The 24,861-nt window shown below is 37.4% G+C and overlaps 1 protein-coding gene across 4 annotated transcripts in view; it reads left to right on the top strand.

Moving 5' to 3' along the window:
* SLC4A4 (solute carrier family 4 member 4) overlaps positions 1-24,861 on the top strand; it is a 475,003-nt gene that overhangs the window by 409,890 nt on the left and 40,252 nt on the right. The window lies entirely within an intron of this gene.

Here is a 24,861-nt window from a genome sequence, read left to right as displayed (position 1 = left end):
AAGCCCATGAGACTAACAGTGGGCCTCTCAGTGGAAATCCTACGAGCCGGAAGAGATTGGGGGCCAATATTTAACATCTTAAAGAAAAGAAAATTGAACCTAGAATATTGTATCTCACCAAACTAAGCTTCATAAGCAAAGGAGAAATCAAATTATTTTCAGACAAGCAAATGCTGAGGAAATTCATTATGACCAGACCTGCTTTACAAGAGCTCTTGAAGGAAGCACTAAATATGGAAAGGAGAAACCCTTACCATCCACTACAAAAACACACTGAAATACACAGACCAGTGACACCATAAGGCGACCACATAAACAAGTCTGCAAAATAACCAGCTAATATCGTGATGACAGGACCAAATCCATACATAACAATTCTAACCTTACATGTAAATGGGCTAAATGCCCCAATTAAAAGACACAGAGTGGAAAGCTGCATAACAAACCAAGACTCATTTGTATTCTGTCTTCAAGAGACCAATCTCACATGCAAAGACACACATAGGCTTAAAATAAAAGGATGGAGGAAAATTTACCAAACAAATGGAAAACAGAAAAAAAGCTTGGGTTGCAATCCTAGTTTCTGACAAAACAGACTTCAAACCAACAAAGATGAAAAAAGGCAAAAGGTATTACATAATGGTAAAGGGTTCAATTCAACAAGAAGAGCTAACTATCCTAAATAGAAATGCTTCCAATAAGGGAGCACCAAGATTTAAAAAGCAAGTTATTAGATACCTTCAAAGTGACTTAGACTCCCACACAATAATGGTGCAAGACTTTAATACCCCACTGACAATATTAGACATATCATCAAGAGAGAAAATTAACAAAGGTATTCAAGACCTGAACTCAGCTCTGCATCAGGTAGACTTGATAGATATCTACAGAACTCTCTGCCCGAAAACAACAGAATATGCTTTCTTCTCATCACCACACAGCACTTACTTTAAAATTAATCACATAATCGGAAGTTAAACACTCTTCAGCAGATGCAAAAGAACTGAAATCATAACAGTCTCTCGGACCACAGTGTAATCAAATTAGAACTCAGGATTAAGAAATTCACTCAAAACCATAAAACATGGAAATTGAACAACTTGTTCCTGAATGACTTTTGGGAAAATAATGAAATTAAGGCACAAATCAGGAAATTCTTTGAAACTAATCAGAACAAAGAGACAATGTACCAGAATCACTAGGATGTAGCTAAAACAGTGTTAAGAGGGAACTTTATAGCACTAAAAGCCCACATCAAAAAGCTAGAAAGATCTCAAGTTAACAAGCTAACATTACAGCTAAAAGAACTGGAGAACCAAGAGCAAACAAACCTGAAAGCTAGCAGAAGACAAGAAAAACCAAGATCAGAGCTGAACTGAATGAGGTAGAGACATGAAAAACCCTTCAAAAGATCAATGAATCCAGGAGCTGGTTTTTTGAAAAAATTAATAAAATAGATAGGCCACTATCCAGACTAATAAAGAAGATAAGAGAGAAGACTCAAATAAACACAAGCAGAAATGATAAAGGGGGACATCACAACTGACCCCACCAAAATACAAACAACCATTAGAGAATATTATCCCTTAATAGTGTTTATAATATAAACACCTCTATGCACATACACTAGGAAATCCAGAACAAATGGATAAATTCCTGGACACATACACCTTCCCAAGACTGAACCAGGAGGAAGTTGAATCCCTGAATAGACCAATAATGAGTTCTGAAATTGAGGCAGTAATAAATAGCCCAACAACCCAAAAAAGCCCAGGACCAGATGGATTCACAGCTGAATTCTACCAGATGTACAAAGAAGAGCTGGTATCATTTCTACTGAAACTATTCCATAAATTAAAAGGAGAGACTTCTCTCTAATTGATTGTATGAGTCCAGCTTCATTCTTATACCAAAACCTGGCAGAGATACAACAAAAAATGAGAAGTTTAGCCAGTATCCTTGATGAACATTGATGCAAAAATCCTCAACAAAATGCTGGCAAACCAAATCCAGCAGCACGTCAAGCTTATCCACCATGATCAAGTAGGCTTCATCTTGGGGTGCAAGGTTGGTTCAACATATACAAATCAAGAAATGTGATTCATCACATAACCAGAACTAAGGAAAAAAACCATGTGATTATCTCAATAGATGCAGAAAAGGCCTTTGATAAAATTCAACATTTGTTTATGTTAAAAACTCTCAATAAACTAGTTATTAAAGGAAGATACCTCAAAATAATGACAGCCATGTATGACAAACCCACAGCCAATATTATACTGAATGGGCAAAGGCTGTAAGCATTCTCCTTGAAAACCAGTACAAGACAAGGATGCCCTGTCTCACCATTCTTATTCAACATAGTATTGGAAGTTCTGGCCAGGGCAGTCAGGCAAGAGAAAGAAATAAAGGCTATTCAAATTGGAAGAGAGGAAGTCAAACTAGCCTTTTTATATTTCTTGTGTCTCTATGTTGATATCACACATCTAGTGAAATAGTCATTTTTTAAAATTCATGGAGTATCTTTTGTAGGGAGGGATTTTTTTTTTTTCTGTAGATGGGTCTTAGGGTGTCATTTGGTATAGTATATTGGCTTTGGTTCTGGGTAGACTCAGTAGCATGGTTGCCATACATTTTCTTCAGCTTAATTTTTGTAAGCAATCTGTGATTGCCTTAATGGCCTACTTCATGGGGGTTTGTGGTGGTGGTAGTGTGGTTTTGCTAGGCTCTTTAGAATGCCTGGGCCAGTTTCGGAACTGGGAACATTTGTGCATGGTGGGTCAGCAGGCTGTGTGGCGAGCAGTCTGGGGTTTGGGGACCAGGGGTGCCACCAGGTAGCCTCTTGGGTAAGGAGCATGGCAGACTGGCTAGCTGTTCAGTGACTTTCCTGCTTTGCAGGTCCACCTGTTCCTCATGGGTGAAGATGCCCCATGGGTTTGAGCAATGGGTTCTTAGTTGTACTGTTGGTTCTATGCTTTGTACACCTGGGGTTGTGGTGCTGCAGGCACCTGTGTAAACATGGTGAAATGAGGGTGAGGCCTCAAGGATGAAGAGAGGCAGTGGCTTCTGGGTCCCAGGACAGGATTCCCTCTAACAGTTAGTCCAGTTTAAAGATGGTGCCATGCCATAGCACCTTAGCTTGCAGGGTAGAGTATATACAACCTGAGCTCCTACTCTGGGGCAATGCAGCTGTGTAAACTCCTAGAAACTCCCTAATCTGAATTTTGGACTTGTGAGGACAGGGAACTCTCCTGTAGCAAGGACTTCTGGTATCTCTGGTGGCTATGGGGATTTCTGGGGGCCTCCAGTTTGTCTTTTTGTCATAATAATAAATCTTCCTTGATTCTGAGCCAATCCCAGCAAGAAGATAGTGTGACGAAGTAGAAGGGTGCCTTTTCCTTTCTCTATCCTGGGCTTTCACACTCCATAGGGATTTCACTGCTTCTCTGGATCTCTCCCAACATAATTTCTATCACTCTAATGTAAATGTAATTATTTATTTGCTATTTTGGTCCCTTTTTGTGGAGTGGATGAGTGCCAGGCAATTCTAGTCAGCCATCTTAATGAAGTCTGAAATGAAAATTTTTGTGTCTTCTTATGAATTGATCCCTTTATCATTATATGATGACCTTCTTTGTCTTGTTTTTTTTTTTACTTACAATTTATTTTATCTGATGCAAATACAGACATCCTTGTTTTCTTTTGATTGCATCCTTTCAGTTTTAAACTATGTGTGTCCTCAGAGGTGAAATGAGTCTCTTTTAGGCAGCATATAGTTGGATCTTAAAAAAAAAAAATCCATTCAACCCTTCTGTCTTTTTAGTGGAGAATTTAACCCATTTACATTCAAGGTAACTTTTATAGGTACAGACTTCCCACTACCATTTTGTTAATTATTTTCTGATTAATTTGTAGATTCTTTGTTCTTTCCTTCCTCTTTTGTTGTTTTCCTTTGTGATTTTTTTTCTGGATAATTTTCTCCACTGTGTTTTGATTTCTTACTTTTTATCTTTTGTGTGTCTTCTAGAGATTTTTGCTTTGTGGTTACCATGAGGCTTACATAAAACATCTTACAACTATAACAGGCTATTTTAAGATGATAACAACTTACCTTTCATTGCATAAAACAATTTTGTACTTTTACTTTATATCTCCCCCAATAATTTTTTTATGTTTTGGATTTTACAATGTATATCTTTTAATGTTATATATCCCTGAACAAATTATTATAGCAATTATCATTTTAAATAGTTTTGTCTTTATCCTTTATATCAAATATGTAAGTAATTTACACCTTACAATTACAGTATTAATTTTCTGAACTTAACTATACACTTACTTTTACCAGTGAGTTTTATACTTTCAAATGTTTTTCAGTTACTAATTAGAATCCTCTTCTTTTACCCTGAAGAATTCTCTTTAGCATTTCTTGTAATACAGGTCTAGTGGCAGTGAACTTGCTCAGCATTTATTTGTCTGGGAAAGTATCTCTCCTTCATTTTTGGAGGATAGATGGTATTCATTTTTGGCAATGTTTTCCCGTTATGCTCTTTGTTTTTGCTTTCTTTTGGAGATTTGTCTTTTATTTTTCATTTTTTAAGGTGTCTTTAGTATTTATTAGAATGTAAATAAAGCTGAGTGCTAATTTTCTCTAAACTTAAAACATACAACTTTGAGCTGGGCCTTTGATACTTTTGGTCTATTTTATTTTATTTATTGCACACATTTATGGGGTGTGTGTGAGATTTTGTTATATGTATATAACAAAAGGTTTTAAGGGTATTAAGGGTATCTATCACCCATTTTCAATACATTTTTGTTAAGTATAGTCACTCTAACCTTTTATCAAACATTGAATTTGATCCTTCTGTCATTATCATTATACCTGTAACCAGATTTATTCTCTGCTCTACCCCCATCACCCTTCCCAGATTCTGTTAACTGTCTTTCCACTCCCTACCTCAATGTGATCAAATATTTTAGCTTCCACATATGAGTGATAACATGCACTATATGTCTTTCTGTGCCTGACTTATTTCACTAAACACAATGACCTTCGGTTTTATCCATGTTGCTGCAAATGACATTACTTAATTCTTTTTACGGCTACATAGTTTTCCATTATATATATATATGTCACATTTTCTTTATCCACTTATCTGTTGATGGGCACATAGGTTGATCCCATACCTTTGCTATTGTCAATGGTGCTGTGGTAAACATGTGAGTGCAGATATCCTATCCCTTTGATATAGTGATTTCCTTTCCTCCGGGTAGATTCCCAGTACTGCGTTTGCCGGATCAAGTGGCAATTCTGTGTTGAGGTTTTTGGGAAATCTCAATACTGTTTTCCATAGTGACTGTGGTAGTTTACATTTCTACCAACCATATAAAACATTTCCTCTTTCTCTGCATCCTTGTCAACATCTTATTTTTGGTCTTTTTAGTAATAGCCACTCTGACTGGGGTAAGATGATATCTCTTTGTAGTTTTGATTTGCATTTCTCTGGTGATTAGTGATGCTGAGCATTTTTTCATATACCTGTTGGCTGTTACTATGTCTTCTTTTGAGAAATGTCTATTCGTGTCCTTTGCCCACTTAAATGGAATTATTTGTTTTTCTTTTCTTGAGTTAAGTACCTTGTATATTCTAAGGTTAGTCCCTTGTTGGATGAATAATTTGCAAATATATTTTCTCATTCCATAGATTGTCTCTTCATTCTGTGGATTATTTCTTTTGTTGTGCAGAAGCTTTTTGGTTTAAATCCCACTTGTCTATTTTTGTTTGGTTGCCGGTGAATTTCAGATCTTAATCATAAATTATTTGTCTACACCAATGTCCAGGAGAATTTTCCCTCAGTTTTCTTCCAGTATTTTTATAGTTTTGGGTCTTACATATAAGTCTTTAATCAATGTTGAGTTGATGTTTGCATATGGTGAGGTAGGAGTCCAGTTGTATTCTTCTGGATGTGGGTATCCAATTTTCCCAGCACCATTTATCAAAGAGGGTATACTTTACCCAATGTAAGTTCTTGTCAGCTTTTTTGAGGATCAGTTAGCTGTAAGTGTATCTTTATTTCTGGATTATCTACTCTGTTCCGTTGGTCTACATGTCTATTTTTATAGCAATACTATGCTGATGTGGTTACTATAGCATTGTAATATATCTTGAAGTCAGATACTGTGATGCCTCCAGCTTCGTTCTTTTTGCTGCTCAGGATTGCTTTGGCTATTCAGGCTTCTTTGTGGTTCTATATGAGTTTTATTAAATAGGATTTTTTTTCTAATTCTGTGAAGGTGGCAGTATTTTGCAACAGATCGCATTGAATCTGCAGACTGCTTTGTACATTATGGTCATTTTAATGGTATTAATGCTTCTGATCCGTGAGTGTGGGAAGTTTTTCTATTTGTGGCCTCTTCATTTCATCAGTGTTGTGCAGTTTTCTTTCTAGAGATGTTTCACCCCTTTGGTTAAATTTATTCCTAGGTATTTTATTTTATTGTATTGTATCTCTTGTAAATGCAATTGCCTTTTAAATTATTTTCTTGGCTAGATCTTGGTGTATAGAAATGCTACTGGGTTTTGTGTGTTGATTTTGTATCCTGCAACTGTACTAATTTTTTAAATCAAATCTAAGAGATTTTTGATAGAGTTTTGGGGTTTTATTAGATGTAAGACTGTATCGTCAGCAAAGAGGCACAATTTAACTTCCCCTTTTCCAATTTGGATGTCTTTTATTTCTTTCTCTTACCTGGTTGCTTCAGTTAGGACTTCCAGACTGTGTTGAATATGAGTTGTGAAAGTGGATATCCTTGTCTTCTTCCAGTCTTAGAGGAAGGGCTTTCAACTTGTCCTCATTCAGTATGACATTAGTGGTGGGTTTGTTGTACAAGGCCTTTATTATTTTGAGGTAGGTATGTTCCTTCTATTCCTAGTTTATTGAGAGTTTTTATCATGAAAGGATGTTGTATTTTATCATATTGTTTTTCTGCATTGATTGAGATGACTGTATGATTTTTGTTCTTTATACTGTTGATGTGATGTCACATTTATTGATTTGCATTTATTGTGCTGAGCTATCCCTGCATCCCTGGGATAAATCCCACTCAATTGTGGTATATTATCTTGTAGACGTACTGTTGGATTTGGGTTGCTGGTATTTTGTTGAGAATTTCTGCATCTGTGCTTATCAGAAGTATTGACCTGTATTTGTCTTTTTTTCTATTCTTGTCTGTTTTTGGTATCAGGGTGATATTAGCCTCATAGAAAGTATTAGGGGATGATATGGTTTGGATTTATGTCCCCACCCATATCTCATGTCAAATTGTAATCTCCAGTGTCAGAGGTGGGGTTGGATTATGGGAGCAAATTTCCCCCTTGCTGCTCTCATGATAGTGAGTTCTCACAAGATCTGGTTATTTAAAAATGTGTAGAACCTCCCCCTTCACCCTCTTCCTCCTGCTGCAGCCATGTAGGACATGTCTGCTTCCCGTTTGCCTTCCATTATGATTGTAAGTTTCCTGAGGCCTCCCCAGCCACGCTTCCTGTACAGTCTGCAGAACTGTGAGCCAATTAAAATTCTTTTCTTTATAAATTACCCATTCTCAGGTAATTGTTTAAAGTAATGCGATAATTGACTAATACAGAAAAATTCCCTCCTCTTCAATTGTTTGGAATAGTTTGAGGAGGATTGGTTAGTTCTTTATGTTTTTGGTAGAACTCCACAGTGAATCTATCTAGTCCTGGGATTTTCGTTATTGGGAGACATTTTATTACTGATTCAAAATCACTACTAATGATGGATCTTTTGAGATTTTCTATTTCTTACTGATTCAATTTTAATTGGCATGTTTCCAGGAATTTATCCATTTCCTCTAGGTTTTCTAGTTTATTATTCTATACTTGTTCATAACAGTCTTTCACGATCTTTGTATTTTTGTTGTATGAGTTGTAATGTGTCCTTTTTCATTTCTGATTTTACTTGGATGTCTTCTTTCTTTTTTTCTTGTTTAGTCTAGCTAGCAGTTTATTGGCTGTGTATATTTTTTGAAGAACCAACTTTTTGTTTCATTGATTCTTTGTATTTTTTTAGTCTGTATTTCAGTTAGTTCTGCTCTGATCTTTATTATTTCTTTTTTTCCTGATAGTTGTGGATTTGGTTTGTTCATGGTTTTCTGTTTCCTTGATGTGCATTTTTAGATTGTTAACTTGTAATCTTTCTACTTATTTATTTATTACTGTAAACTTCCTTCTTCATACTGTTTTGCTGTATTCCACAGGTTTGGGTATATTAGGTTTTTATTTTCAGTTGTTTCAAGAATTTTTTTGATTTTCATCTTAATTTCTTTGTTGACTCAAAGGTCATTCAGAAGCATGTTTAATTTCTATATATTTTTATAAATTTCCGAAGTTTATATTTGTATTTATTTCTAGTTTTATTCCATTGTGGTCTGAGAATATAGTTGATATGATTTTCATTTTGTGAAAATTTTTAGAAATTGTTGGTGGCCTAATCTATGGTCAGTCCTGGATAACATTCCATGTGCTGATGAAAGAAATATATATTCTGCAGTTGTTAGGTAGAATGTTCTGTAAATGTCTGTTAGTTTCATTTGGTCTAAAGTTCAGTTTAAATCGGTGTTTCTTTGTTGATTTTTAAAATCTAGATTATCTATTTAATGCTGACAACGGGGTGTTAAAATCTTCTACTGTTATTGTATTGCATTCCGTCTCTTCAGGTCTAGTAATATTTGCTTTATGAATCTGGGTGCTCCATTGTTGGGTGCATCTATTTTTAGAATTGTTATATCCTCTTCCTGGATTGATTGCTTTATTTCATATAAGATGACTTTTTTAAAACTGTTCTTGACTCAAAGTCTGTTTTATCTTATGTAAGTATAGCTACTCTTGCTCACTTCTGGTTTTCATTTGCATGGAATATCTTTTTCCATCCCTTTACTTTCAGTCTATATGTCCTTACTGGTAAGGTGAGTTTCTTATAGGTAGCATATAGTTAGATGCTACTTTTGTACATCCAGTCAGCAGTTCTATATCTTTTAAGTGTAGAATTTAATCTGTTAATATTTAAAGTTATTATTTATATGTGAGGCTTCATTTCTGTCATATTACTAATAGTTTTCTGTTGTTTTGTATATTCTTTCTTCATTTCTTTTTCTCTTATTATTTGTGGTTTGGGGGATTTCTTTTTTTTTTTGAGACGGAGTCTCGCTCTGTCGCCCAGGCTGGAGTGCAGTGGCATGATCTCGGCTCACTGCAAGCTCTGCCTCCTGGGTTCATGCCATTCTCCTGCCTCAGCCTCTCGAGTAGCTGGGACTATAGGCGCCCGCCACCACGCCCGGCTAATTTTTTTTTTGTATTTTTAGTAGAGATGAGGTTTCACTGTGTTAGCCAGGATGGTCTCGATCTCCTGACCTCGTGATCCACCTGCCTTGGCCTCCCAAAGTGCTGGGATTACAGGCGTGAGCCACCGCGCCCAGCCAAGGGATTTCTGTTAGCGGTACTATTTGAGTCCTTTTTCTTACTCTTTTGTGTGATTGCTTCACCAGTAATGGCTGTGCTCCCAAAATGGTGCCCTGCCATAGCTGCTTAGGTCTTAGGGGGGTGTGAGTGACCCATTGCAAATTCCCAGTCTGGCGTACTGCCCCGCTGGGTTTCTAAACCACCACCCTTGCTAATGTCAGTGTTCATGTGGGTAGAGGAGCTCTTCTGTATTTCAGATTGCAGCCGAGTGTGTAAGGGATGTGGACCACTGAAGTTCTCTTAATTACCCTTTCCCTGCAATATGGAACCCCTCTAGTCTTTCTAACCACTTGCTTTCTTCCTTTTCTGTGCCTCAAGTGTTTTCTGTGAGTTCCTTCTTGGACTCTTGTGGTCTCTCCTATGTGTTCTATTCGAGGTATGTTTCTCTAGTCATAATTTTGGTTCTTCTTTCTGGAAAGAGTAGGTGTCTGTAGTCAGCCATCTTGCATCAGAATCCTTCTTCAGCTCTTTGAATATATCATCCCAGTCTCTCCTGGATTGTAAAGATTTTGGTGCAAAATACACTGCTAGTATTATTGGAACTCTCTTGTATGTGATTTGCTTCTTTTCTCTTGCTGCTTCAAGATTTTCTCTTTGTATTAGATTTTTTGTCAATTTCATTATATCTTTATATAGTATTTTTATGTTGAATCTGATTGAAGACCTTTGACCTTCCTATAGCTAGATATTTATATTTCCCTAGATTTGAAATATTTTCTGCTATTATTTCTTTAAATAAACTTCCTACCCCTTTGTCTCTCTCTTTTTCTTCTTGCTCTCCTATAACTTGAATATTTGTTCTTTTGATCCTGTCACATAAATCCTATAAACTTTCTTCATTCTTTTTATTGTTTTTTTCTCTACTGACTATATATTTTCAAATAACTTGTCTTTAAGTTCACAGATTCTTCTGCTTGATCAATTCTGCTGTTGATGCTCTTTATTGCATTTCTTAATTTTCTTAATTATATTTTTTGGCTCCAGAATTTCTATTTGTTTTTTTTTTAATAATTTCATTTAAAATTTTGAATGTAAGTAATTTCAGTCTCTGTTACATTTCTAGTTTTGGTCATTTATTGTTTTCTTGATTTTGTAGCATCCTGTCTTTTTAGAAAGTTTGCTGGGCTTCCTTAAAATAATTATTTTGAATTCTTTGATAGTTCATATATCTTCATTTTTGAGGGATGATTACTGGGGCTTTATTTTTTCCTTTAGTGGTGTCATGTTTCCTTGATTGTTCTTGGTCTTGTAGGTCCTGATTTGTTTCTGTGCATTTGAAGACATAGAGACTAATTTCAGTCCTTGCAGAATGTCTTTGTCTGGAAAAGTTTTTCACCAATCAGCCTGTCTAGAGATTATGGCAGGTTTTCTGTTGTGTTCCACAGGCAGGCTTGCTGCAGGACTTCCCAGGTAGGCTGACCTGGTTTTTGTGTAAACAGGTGAGTGCACCTGGCACCTGGGTCCATGGTTTGGAACTGGAGCCTAAGTCCTTGAGGGCAGGCCTGGGGCCTGGGTCCATGAGGGCTGGCCTAGAACTTGAGTCTGTAGGAGTGGTCCAGGAGCCTTGGTTCAAGGAGTCTTCCTGGCTTCAGGGTGTAGTGGGGTGGGTGTGGACCCTGTGTCTACTAGAGCCTGGCTCCATGGGTACCAGCCTAGAGCCTGAGGTTGGCTTGGTGCTGGGGTAGGTTTAGCGTCTGGGATCATAGAGGCTGGCCTAATGCCTGAAGCCAAAGTGACTGGTCTGGTGCCTGTGGCTGTGGGGGCCAGCCTGGAAGCTGGTTGTATGGGTGCTTGCCTGGAGACTAAGTCTGTGAGGGCTATTGTGGGTCATGCAACCACAGAGGCTGTCCTGAAACATGGGTCTACTAAAGTGGGCCTGGATCCTAGATCTGCTGGAGTGTGGGGCTTAAGGGTCCAGCCTGGAGGGTGGAGCCACAGGGACTGACCTGGTACTGGGCAAGCCTGGAGCCTATATGCATGGTACTTACCTGGTGCCTAAGGCCAGGGGTGCTGGCATGGTTCTGCAGCAGGCCTGAAGTCTGGGGCTCTCTGGGCTGACCTCTTTCTACACTAGTCTGGAACCTAGGGTGGGCCTGGAGCCTGAGGCCACAGGGGCTGATGTGATGCTGGGCAGGCCTGGAGCCTGTATTGGCAGGGACTGGTCTGGAGGCTGGGTCTGCAGCTGGTGACCTGAGGACTAGGGCCATAGAGTCTGGCCTGGTGCTGGGGGTGTTCAGAGCCTATTATACCTGGGGTTACCCTGGACCTGGGGCTCATCTGGAGCCTAGGGCCACTGGGTTTGGCCTGGCAGTGGGGTGGGCCCAAAGACCAAGTCCCCAGAGCAGGCCAGGAGCATGGGATTGCTGAGCCAGCCTGGTGTGGGGGCAACCCGGATCAGTCTGTGGTTGATCCTAGAGTCTGGGGTTCTCTACCAACTAGAGTCTGGGGTTGTGGGGGCCTACCCCTCATTTGGGTTTTACCGGGACAGACCTGGTGTTGGTGTCCAAGGCAAAGACTGGTACTCATTTCCCTCTCCTCTCAAACAGAGGGTTTCCCTCTCCAGGATGTGTTGCCTGAGGTTGGAGAAGGGGTAATGTGGCGAGTGTAAAACTGTCCTTCCTACCTTCTTCAATGTGTCTTTTCTTATTTCTATGTTAATCTGTTCCCTTAGCTCTTGTGAAAGTATTTTAATCAGTGCCTAGTTGTTCAAATGTATGTTTCTACAGGGCAATGACCATTGGAAAGTCTTAGTCTGCCATGTTGCTGATATCATTTCCCAGACTAAATAGAATGGTCATTTTAACTTTCTATGTATCCAAAACCTTTTCCTTCTGGCAGTAACACCCAAATTGAGGATAACTCTTCAGACTTAAAGAAATTCTCCCCTTATAAGAGCCTAAGCAGGTAATTTCTCAGTCATTGATAAATATTGCTAAGAATGTCATGACAATGTAAAAATAGAATAATGATAGCATTCTAGTTACAATTCTTTTAAAGAAGGTTCTCAGCATAGTTTAGAATTGTATATACCAAATTATAAAATACACAGAGAGGAGAAAGTATGTGTGATTTCTAAAGATCAGCGTGTAACTGTGTAGGTTTTCAGTCTGTCATCCTCCCTTATACCCCAACTCATTTCACATTTACAGCTAAGTAATAATATATACATAAATACATATGCATACATAAATGAATATTAAGAACATCATTTTTTTTTGACAGCGTCTCGCTCTGTTGCCTAGGCTGGAGTGCAGTGGCATGACCTTGGGTCACTGTAACCTCCGCCTCCTGGGTTCAAGCAATTCTCCTGCATCAGTCTCCTGAGTAGCTGGGTTTACAGGTGTACACCACCATGCCCAGCATATTTTGTGTTTTTTTTTTTTTTTTTTTTTTTAGTAGAGACTGGGTTTCACCATGTTGGCTAGGCTGGTCTTGAGCTCCTGACCTCAAGTGATCTGTCCGCCTTGCCCTCCCAAAGTGCTGGTATTACAGGCGTGAGCCACTGCACCTGGCCAAGAACATCATTTTTATCTCTCATTCGCCAAAATATGTTTTAATTTAAGCTGACATTTTAAAATGTGGTTTCTGCAGGTAGGTGCAGACAGGTGTATAGATTCTAATATATATTCTTAAATAGTGTTTTATAATTAAAACATATGCTTAAACACTATACATAAGACAGGCTTTTATAGCTGTGGAAACAATCAAGGCTATTTTTAGTTCCTTCCTCACACCAACAATTCACATGAAACCTCTAAAGACTCAAAATGCTCATGTTGAGTGACAATGTTCTTGCCATGCAAAATGTCTCATTCTCCTTTAGCTTACACAGTCATTTCTCTTTTGTTCTCTCATTTTTAAACATTTGTATGAGTTGTTAAGACTTTAAACTACTTTAAAACACTTAGACTTCTCTTTTATTAGTCAGATCAACCAGCACAAGGTCGGATACAGACTAAGTACTCAATACTTCTTGACTAGTGGAAACCAGTCAAGTACAGATTAGTGCTGCATTTTGTGGGAAGAGCACAACGTGTGAGAATCCAGGACCTGTAGATTCTAGTGCCAGCACTACCACTGACTAACAATGTGCTCTTTGATAGCTATCTACAAACTTCAGTTACCTCACCTATAAAGGGAAAGTTTGGCTAGATGACAATTAACAGCCTTTTGAGCTCTAGTACTTTTATAAATTTAAAGAGTTTTCTGGCTCCATTTCCTATACTCTTCTAGGCTTATAGCAATGACTGAACCTTACAAATTAGCAAAAAATAATTATCTCCATCATATCACATCTGCCAGTCTCTCTTTGTGGATGATTCACAATTGTCATACAGCAAAGGCAAATTCAAAACATAGTTGACTTTCTTGTCAAAATTGAACGTACTCATTTCTCTGTATTTCTTTTTTTGGGGGGGGTGGCTAGGGGTGGGAGAGAGAGACGGGGTTTCACTGTTTTACCTAGCTTGATCTCAAACTCCTGGCCTCAAGTGATCCTCCCACCTCAGAACTCCTGGCCTTGAGTGATCCTCCCAACTCAGCCTTCCAAAGTGCTGGGATTATGGGCATGAGCCAGTGCACCTGGTCTGATCAAAATTTTAAAGTCATATTTGGTGTATGAGTCAGGATTCCATCAGGAAGCAAAGGATATGCTCAAGTTAAGATAATGTGAGGTTTTGATAAAGGCATTATTTATGACAGGCATGAGCCACCACATCTGGCTCCTTATATTCCTTATCTCAGCTAATAACATCACCTATCCTTAGGGCCACCCAAGATCAAAATCTTTTTTCTTCTCCTTTATTTTTTTTAAATGAGATGAGGTGTTATTCAGTAACCCAAGCTGGAGGGCAGTGGAGTAATCACGGCTTACTGCAGCCTCAACCACCTGGGATCAAGCGATCCTCTCTCCTGTCTTCCGAGTAGCTGAAACTACAGTCACACTCCACCAGGCCTGGAAAATTTTTTATTTTTATTTTTGTAGAGATGGGGTGTTACTGTGTCGCCCAGGCTGGTCTTGAACTCCTAGGTTCAAACAGTCGTCCTGCCTCAGCCTCACAAAGTAGTGGGATTACAGATGTTAGCCACCACACACGGTCTGATCAAAATTTTAAGTCATATTTGATGTATGAGTCAAGATCCCAGCAGGAAGCAAATGGTATGCTCAAATTAAGGTAATTTGAGGATTTAATAAAGGCACTATTTATGAAGGTGAGGTTAGAGTATATGGAAACCACAGAAGACGATGTGGTGTCCCAGACAGTGAGACTGGGGAGCCCATAGTCGACCACACAGGTTAACTTCCTAAGGCAGAGAGTGTGGTAGAGGGGGATAGAGGATGAATCTGGTGTGACAAAGAAAGATGTCCATTGCATGTGGCACTCCAGGTTTTTCTTTATCAAATTAAACTTATCACAGTCCTTTTCTGATAAGTTTATTCCACTGCAGTCTTTCTCCTTTACACTTACACTTCGATTCCACTCGTTTTGGCTCCCATTACCTTTGCTGAGGCCCATGGTCAATGACCCAGTCTCTTTCCATCCCTCACGGAGCCACTAGCAATCCCTCAGTATGAACACTTAAAATGAAACAGATTACCTTTGCTAGCCTGTCTATCAGGTATTTAATTTGCGTATTAGAAACTTCTACAGAGCCCTAATGCTCAGTGGGACATGGGTCAAATACCAGTACTCCATTGACAGTCTTTTTTGTATTCACCATCCTTTTTAAAGGGGTGTATCAGTCTGTTATCCCACACTGTAACTGATCTGTTCTATCAGCCTCGAGTCTTTAGTCAGAGTCTTTAGTCAAATTCTTTCAGCATCAAGACTTCCATTAGGAATATCACAGCATAATCTGTGATTTTCTGTGGCAGATGGCTCAGGGCATTAACATGAAATGTTCTTCCAGAGTCCTACACCAACAAATGATCATAAACATGGAACAAAGATGCCATCACGCACCTTATGTGCATATGTGGTGGCAAATGAAAACCATAGCTTAAAAATAGAGCAGGATTGGGGTTAGTAGAAATCAGAAAGCCATAGATTTGTGGTGGCAAAATGAAAACCATAGTTTAAAAACAGCAGTATTGGGACTAGTAGAAATCAGAAAGGCACAGAACCCCATGAATTAGGCAAAATTATTGATACTTTGATATAGTCACATTCAGTGTGGCTGGCATATGTAACAGGCCCAAGAATGCCATTCTTAAGGAACTTCTTGATTTTCTAATTTTCTTCCTTAGAATATGCATTAATTCTAACCCTCACATGAATTGGTGTAATCATAAGATTATTTTTAATATACTTCCTTGTTGTTATTGTCATTTAAATAAACAAAATCACTAAATTCCAGGTAACATCAATAGCTGTAACACCTTCTATGCTATATTTAGATAATGCAGAATGTTCTTTGAAGTGTGGTGCTTCAGAAACTTTAACGAAAACATAATGAGCATTTTAGTTAGGTGACAGCATTTAGTTTTTGTTGATGTAAGACACAGGAAAGTCTAGAATTGTAAAATTAGCTGTATTCTAGAACCATTTTTTTAATTAACATTTTGGTCTGTGGCCATTCTATTAAAATTGCATGTGTTTAGGCTATAAACAGCCCTTTACAAGAATCAGATGACATCCCCATTCTGGTTTATTTTGCTCTCAAAAATTATCTTGGTGAATGGTAAAAACTGTCAAACTAAAACAATATATTAAAACATGAGTAAGAAATAATGGGCATGTATTATATGTCTCACTTTAGTGTTCGCCATCTTGGGTGGCATTTGTCTTCTTTAGTGACAACAAAGCAAATGACTTTGCTATCACTAAAGGAGAACCAGATTTTCAAATTCTTGAGGTATTTTATATCAAGGAAAATAATTTTTAAAGTCAAATTTGTTTTTAATCCAAAATTGTTTTTATACTTATTTTGTTAAGAATGACAAAGGGATATTTAGTTATAAATGCAACTTAGTCTGTTAAACATTTAACAAAAACTATACAAATACTTCAGTTCTTACAGACATATGACCAAAAATAAAAACACAGTCAACCTGAATTGAGCCCCAAGAAAAATAGGTTGGGAGCAGTGATTGGCCAAAACATTTCGAGAAAGCTTTTAGTGGTTGCAAAGAGGTAGTCTGTGGATAGAAGTAATAACTTTAACCATGGAAACCTCTTGGTCCTGAGCACTTTCGGCTTATTTATCCATCAGAGAAAAGTCAACAACATTGAAATCCCTGCACTAACACAAAATGGTCTCCTATCCCATTTTGGGATTGTCTAAGTTATACATATGACTTATTAATTATTCTTTTTAAACTTTTACTCTTGTGTATTAATATAAATTGTAAAACCATCTTGTTTTTAGGCCCTGGAACCCTTTATGATAATGATTTATTTGAGTTATATCTAAGATAACTCTATTAGAGGTTCAAGGAATGTTGATAATTTGGTCTTAATGAATTTTAGTGTTAGGACTTTAAACACCATCTAGTGTAACATCACTGCTGACATGTGATCTTCATGCTGCTTGAATGCTTCCTAGAACAGGAACCTAGCATCCTGCAGGCATTCTTGATAGAAACACAAATCTACCTTTCCGTAGCCTCTGTCCACAGGGTCTGCACTTGCCATCTGGAGCTACACAGAACAAGTTAATTTCTCTTTCCTGTGATAGACTTCACATAGTTGAAGACAAATTCTCCCTGCAATGTCTTTAGGCCTGCCATCATTTTTCTTGTGATGTGTTTTCTGTATTCCCAAATCCTCCGGCTGACCTTTTCTAGATTAGCTCCAGATTTTCAGTTTTAATTTAGAAGATAGTAACCAGATTGAGATGTAGTATTTTCCATGTGGTTTGATCATTTGCTTCTGGTATACACACATTGGGTTTCTTGTTCTACTGTGTTCTTTTGAGACAGAATGGAAGAAAAGGTCTTTTAGTGATTGCCAAAGTCTCCTCAGCATCTTTGCTGAACCACTTCACTAGGCTTACTCTCCTTCCTGTAGACTTCCATTGTCAAGCTCCAAGCCCGACCCAGATAAATTCTCCAGTTCATCTCTCTTCTTTGCTCCTCAAATCTCTTTGACTTAGAACTTATGGCGCTAAAATCGTAGAGTCAAAATCAGACTTTCCTTTTATTAAATTCTGATTATAGTGGGTATTATTGAATCAAAGTACAGTGAATTAGGATTATTGCTATGATTACTATTAATGCTTTTTTTGTATAGTGCTTTATAGCATTGGCTACTGGGGGGTCATATTTCAGACTTTTAGGGTATTTTGGTGCCTTTTTGTGATTACCAAAATAGCCATAATTGTCTGGCATAATTTTTCTTTCATCTAGAATAAATGCTTTTTTACACTGCTGTTTAGCATTTTCCAAGCACCACAATCACTAGAGGAATTGACATCATAAGTTAAAATGTACTGAGAGCCCACAGGGTGCCTGCCGTTGTCCTTGTCTCTTTATAACAGCTGTATCCATTGAGAACTGCTCTGTAGACTCATGGCCCTTTCCCTCCAGTTAATTTAGGAGCAGCTGCAGCCCTTGCAAAGTGAAAACCAAATGTCCTCTGGGATTTCCAAGAAACCTAATTCATTTTTCCACTGTAAATTAACTGGCTTCTCACTGTTAGTGTCTCTATGATTGTGACTCTCTCAATAATTAATACAGTATCATCTTTCATGGATATTATGTTTATAATAGATTTATTAAGTTGTTTTGCCAAAGAAGGAGAGAACAGCATATGTTTATTTGAATTTCCTTTTCCATCCACTTAATTTCTTCTTTGCTTTGGTAGTTTAAATATTTAAGCTGCTGGCTTCTTATTAGATTAATTGAGATACTGTCTAATTAATCCCACAGAGGACAGAAATATTATTCTCCTCTTCATTTTTATAATTAAAAATAGTAAACAAAAATGAAAGAGTTCAAAACTAGTCTGATATAAAAAAGGCATTACAGTCTTAATTGAGACATGCTTCTCTTTCCGTCTTTCATAAATTGAGGTAGAAATTATATGCTGTAGCACATCCATGTATCATTTTAAAAAAACTTTTTTCATGGCAAGCTCTTGCTATCTATTAATTATCTTAATTTGTGTTCTCTTAGATTGTGATAATTTATATTCCTAAGATATTGAAGTTTGAGCCTGGAGAGACTTAACATTTGATTTGGATGGACAACCACAATTTATGATGTTTGTTCAAGCTAGATTTGAGGGCTCTGAAGCCACAGGTTTGGACATGAAATCTTGAGGGAACAGGTTTTCTCATGAAAACCTTGGCACTTCTACTTTTAACCATTACCAGTAACAGCTGTTAATAGTAGAGAATTAGGAACTATGACTTTCTAATTTGATATCTTTATTGATATATTGACCTACATAGCAGGATGTTTTTGGAGTTTTTGAAAGAGATCAAGTTTGATGAAATGAAAGGGAAAACAAATGATGAAAGAAAATCACATACTCTTCTTTTCTAAATGTGCTTAAAACTGTGAGAAGGGCCCAAAGAGAGCAGTTCTTATCTCCTTAAAGTCAGACTGAGAAGTCTTATTTACAGACCCCATTGTGTATCTAGTAGACTGTATGTACTCATTGCTAGACATTTTTAGGGCACTTTCTACTTCTACTATGTCAGTTTTGCCTAGCTCAAATTAAAGTTTCATTTTAGTATAGAGTAAGACATGAATAGTCTGCTAAAATAGCACCCCTACCTGTCTTCTCTAATTAGGGGATTTAGAGTTGAATATAACAGTGGTCTGGGGAAAATCAATTTCCTTGACTGTGAAGTTTAAACTGGATTCAAGATCTCAGAAATGAATATCTTAATAATAAACTCTCTCCAGGAGTGATTTCTGCTGTAATTAAACTAATATTATACAATTTAAGGGGAAAGAAGTGGAAATAGAAGTTTGTATGTTATGCAGACTATATCACCCTGACTGTGATTTTTAATGAGGTTAAGCAACAGTATTAATAGGGTGGCTTTTTTCTCCATAAATTTTAAGAACTGTAATCCTGACATGTATTAACATGAGTGTTTTTAGCTACTTTTATACCTATACTGTAATAATGCCGCACTTGACAAGTAAGTCCCGTCATGTATATACATATGTATTATGTATATATGTCATATTATATGTATCATTAACATATCTCTGTTTGTTTATATGTTATTAGTTTCTATGGCTGTTTTGTCAAGTCACCACATACATGGTGGCTTAAAACAACAAAATTTATATCTGAGAGGTCAGATCTGGATGTCAAAATTGAGATCTGGAGATCAGAAATCTGAAATGGGCCTCAGTGGACTAAAATCAAGGTGTGGGCAGGACTGCATTCCTTCTCGAGGCTCTAGGGGAGAATGTGTTTCTTTGACTTTTCTACCACCTAAGGGCTGCCTGCATTCTTTGGCTCTTGACTCTTTTCTTCAACTTTATAGCCAGCAATGGCCAGTCAAGTCTTTCTCACACTTTATTATTCTGACACTGATTCTCCTGCCTCCTTCTTTCATTTACAAGAACCCCTGTGATTACATTGGACCCACCTGTTTAATTCAGGCTAATCTCCCTAAACCAGTGGATTGGCAACATTAATTTTCTCTGCAACCTTAATTTGCCCTAGCCATGTAACATTACATATTCACAGGTTCTGGGAATTAGGACGTGGGCATCTTTAGGGGTATATTATACTTTAATCTGCTTACCACAGTATCTGACTTAAATTTTAAGATGAGTACACTGGGTGCTATGTTAATAGTGCACTGAAGGGGCGCAAGTGCAGAAGCAGGAAGACTATGCAGGAAGCTAATGTAGTAAACCATATGAGATAAAATGGTGGCTTAAACAGGGTGGTACTAGCAATGGAGGTGATGAGAAGTGGCAGGATCCTAGACATATTTTCAACATAATTTGCTGACCAATTAGATGTGGGATATAAAAGAAAGAAGAGTTGAGTATATTCTGAAGTTTTGGGTGTGAGCAAATGGGGAAAATTAAGCTGGCATTAATTAAGATAGAGAAAACTATTCAAAGAGCAGGTTTAGGGTGTCAGTGGTGGGGCAGTGTGGGCCAGGGAAGAGGAGCCAGGGAGAGATCAAGCACTTAGGTTTTGCATAAGTTTGAGATGCCTGGTAGTGATTTTAGTCAAGCAGGTCTGTGCTCCACCAGGGCCAGAGGTATAGGTCCTACGGGAATTTCTGCCAAAGAATTGCAGATTGAATTTACTTGCCACCATCTATTTCCCTTCTCCTCTTTATTAAAAAAAAAAAGGAGGAGAGCTATCTGCCTTTTAAATAACTATTTGTCTTCCTTCAGTATATATAAAAAATCCAAGTGGAGGTGTCAGGTAGTTAGATAGATAATTCTGGAATTTGGAAGAGTGGTCTAGCCTAGAAATATAAATTTTTTGTTCTTTAGCATGTAAATGGCATTTTAAAGCATGAGACTGAATGTAATCACTTAGGGAGAGAATATAGATAGGAAAGAAGAGACCAAAGTCTGAACTCTGGAACACTGCAATCTCAAGAGTTTGGAGGAGTTGAAAGGAAACCAGCAAAAAAGAACTAGAGTAGCCAGTGAAGTAGGATGCAAGTCAGGTCTGCTAGATCTGATTTCCAAAATGTCTTCAGAATGCCATAGTATTCTTAGGTCAGAACATGGTAACTGGTATATTACAGACAGTTGCTTTTGAAAAATTATATTGGATGATTGGACTATTTCCATACACATATCCTGCTATCACAGTTCCTTCCGGATCCACTGATAGTTCTGCATTTACTCTCTGCCCATGTAATATGAGGTTTATGAAGTTTAATGAGATACTCTTGAGAATATATGTTAATGCCATCTTTAGAGGGTGATATATCTGTGTAGGCTCTGTATTAAATATGAGAGTTCAGAATGGAGTAAGAAATTCAGTTGCTTCATTAAGCTACAGAAATTATAATTTTAGGAGATTTGACAATTTTATATTCTTTTGAATATCCTCATTGTTGACAAATTTCTTTTGCTTTGAATGGATTTAACTTTACAGAGTATCTGCAGTAATTTGTGTGTTGTTGAATAGAGCGAAAATTGGAAAATCAATATAACATTCTAGAAGGTAATTTGGCATTATATACCAAAACACTTAAATTTTTATATAGACATTGATATAGTAACTCTTCTGACAGGAATTTATTCTAAGGAAACAGTCTTATATATATGTGCAAAGATTTCTTTATGATATTGTTCATTATAGTGAAAAGTTAAAAACAATCTAAACAGTAGAGTATTAGAAAAATAGATTTTAGGATAACCATTCAGCATAATACTATGGAGTCAACAATGTATAATATTATGGAAAATATCAAATGAAATAGAATAAAAGTGGAAAAATCAAAATATCAAACAGTATGTGAAAAATTCTATATGTACACATATATATGGACATAAATATGTAGAAAAGGATATATTTGCAAGTGTTAAAATTTATCTCTACATAGTAGAATTGAAAAACATTTTCTTTTTTCATTATTTTTTCTAAATATTCTACCATGAACATATATTAATTTTGAAACAAAAAATATATTTCAAAGAAGATAGAATTATGGTTCTTCAGGCATGTGTGATAGTTAATGTGGGTAATCAAACAGTCTTTGCTCAGTACTAAAACTATAAAAGGAATTTTTAATTTTTGGAACAATAGCAACACCATCAAAAGAAATGGATAGCTTCCCAAAGAGAGTAATTTGAAAAACAGCCCTGATTTGGATTTGGAAGTTCTGGGATTTTGAGGGGGTGTTGGGGTACATTTTAAATTGAGCTTTAATTTGCATAGTAAAATTCACAGATTATACATTTGTGTAACCAACATCCAAATTAAAATACAGCTGGTATATTTGTCTGAAAAAAAATCATTGTTTTTCTTTCAATAGTATTATACCTTAAATAATTTCTTAAAGCAATATAGATCTTTCAGGGCATTTTCTCTTTGTTGGTACTTGGAATCATGTGTCTTGATCTCACTATCTCTTGGAGTAGTGCAGCCAAATTAGCAGCCCCATACATGGGCTCTCAGTGATGAGGTTCAGTTTGCCATGTAGGTTTTGCAGGGCGTCCAGTTTATGGAAAGCTGAGAATGCCTCCTCTACCAACTAAAGAAGCAGAATTGCCCAGGTGCCTTGTAGTGACTTTGGTCAAGCAAGTCAGTCCTCCACCAGGACCAGAGGTATATGTCCTATGGGAATTTCTACCAAAGAATTGCAGATTGAATTTATTTGCTCCCATCTATTTCCCCTCTCCTGTTTATTAAAAAAAGGAGGAAAGCTATCTGCCTTTTAAATAACTATTTCTCTTCTTTCGAACAACTTATAGGATATTTGTGTTGCCTACTAGTTGCATTTTCTAGGTGAGGATTGTAAGGGTGGTAAATAACTAACTTCTGTTTTGCCTTTGCAATGACCTCTGGTCCTCCAGTGATTTATGACCTACTGGTCTAGAGGGGTGTTTGTAACTTCCTGACATACTCCTGAACTGCTTCATAGGACCATCTTTTGCCAGACCACCCTGAACTGCCAGTGTCAACACTACTTGCACAAAACTTAATAAATGAGTTTTCTCCAGTATTGAGCCCCTGAGAAACATCCTTTTTTTGCTGTGACTCCAGATACTTCTAACCAAAATTAGCTCTGAGTGGCAGTTCCATGTCATTAATGGGCTTTTAATTTTTTATTTCTTGGATTAGAAGTTTCATTTCAAAGACCACCTGACAGTAGATCATTTAGTTATTCCAGTGGTCTGCAGCCATGAGAACTTCTAGAACTTGAAATAACAATAATTAACTTATATTAGGAGAGTTTATTATGTTCCAGGCAATATTGTTAAGCACTTTCATGGCTTTTCTTACTTAATTCTGATAACAAACCAATGAAGTTGTAGGGATTATTTTGGCTATGTTTTGCAGGTGAAGTAATTGAAGCTAAGAAAGGGTAGGTATTTACAAATAGGAAATAATGGTGCAGGAGTTCCAATAGTGGTTGTGCTCCCAACTGCTGTACTATATTATCTACCCATATTGATTCCTGCCGTCTCTTTGTTCTTAACATTATTGTGTATAATTGATGTTAAGTTGCTCATAAAAGGCTGGCCTTCTCTTCCTCAGTATGTACTTTTCAAGAAAGCTAAACCAAGCAAATCTAGCCCTCCAAGAAAGAAAGGAACTCCAGGCCAAAAGGAACAACTCTGATCCTGCTGCTAGTTAGTATCAGGCTCCTGACACCTGGTAAAGGTCAAGCATTGAACACTAGGGCTTTTACCTTACCCACCCTGCCAAGTAATTTTCATTCCTCATTTTAGTTTCTGTTGACTACCTGGCTGCAGTAATACCATTCTCTTTCAAGAAATCCTTTGTCTTCAGAGCTGTGCATCCACTCAGCCCATCACTGATCTCCCTTCCTTCATCCAGCAGCATCAGAAACTGACTGCTCACCCTGAGATAACTTCATAACCTCTGAATCAACCTTGGTTTTATTTAGGAGCAGCCTTCCTTGTATATAACTTGGCTATGAGCTTCATGAGGACATGAATTGTATCGGTTTTATTTACTGTGGTATCCTTAGCACCAAGAAAAGTATTGGGAACTGAGTAAATTCTTGTTGAATGATTAAATTATGTGCTAACATGTGTATGCACCATATGGGAAGCTCAGGTATCTGTGCTCTGGTAATGCCCTTAGTCCTCATTAGTGCCACTAGAGACTACAGAACAATCTCAAGCAAACAAATGGCATATGCTCCCCTTACCAACTTGCAAATGGCCATTATTCACCCACTTCATGGGAATGGTCATAGTTTAATGCTGTATTCCTTAAAGCCCAGACCTTGTCCTGACCAGAGAAATTTGGAGAGTTATCAGATAATGGCAGTCACATGCAAGAAGTGGTAGAGGAGAGATGTCCCACATACGTGAGACTTTAAGCACTAACCTGGATTGAGAAATATTTTATTTGACAAAACTAGTGCAGCTGTGACATTTCCATCTTTCATCACTTGACATTACTTTGAGGTCTTGATATTTACTTCACTCAAGGGACAGAAACTTCTAAGCCCTCCCATGCTAGATTTTTGGTGTTTTCAGGCTGTCTTATGAGATTTATCTTACTCTGTACTCACAGTGCTGCCTCCCAAATAACACACAGAATTTCTATGTTGTTGTGCAGATTTTTATAATATGTACTTAGTTTTCATTCTTATGCAGGTGACCTTCATGTTGCAAGCAGGATGAGTTTATACAGTATCTCAGGGGTATGTTCTATTTGATTGCCCTCCCTGCC

The sequence above is a fragment of the Pan troglodytes genome, chromosome 3 (genome assembly GCF_028858775.2).
Source record: "Pan troglodytes isolate AG18354 chromosome 3, NHGRI_mPanTro3-v2.0_pri, whole genome shotgun sequence".
Classification (NCBI taxonomy): Eukaryota; Metazoa; Chordata; class Mammalia; order Primates; family Hominidae; genus Pan; species Pan troglodytes.
This window is presented reverse-complemented; position numbering and strand designations above follow the sequence as displayed.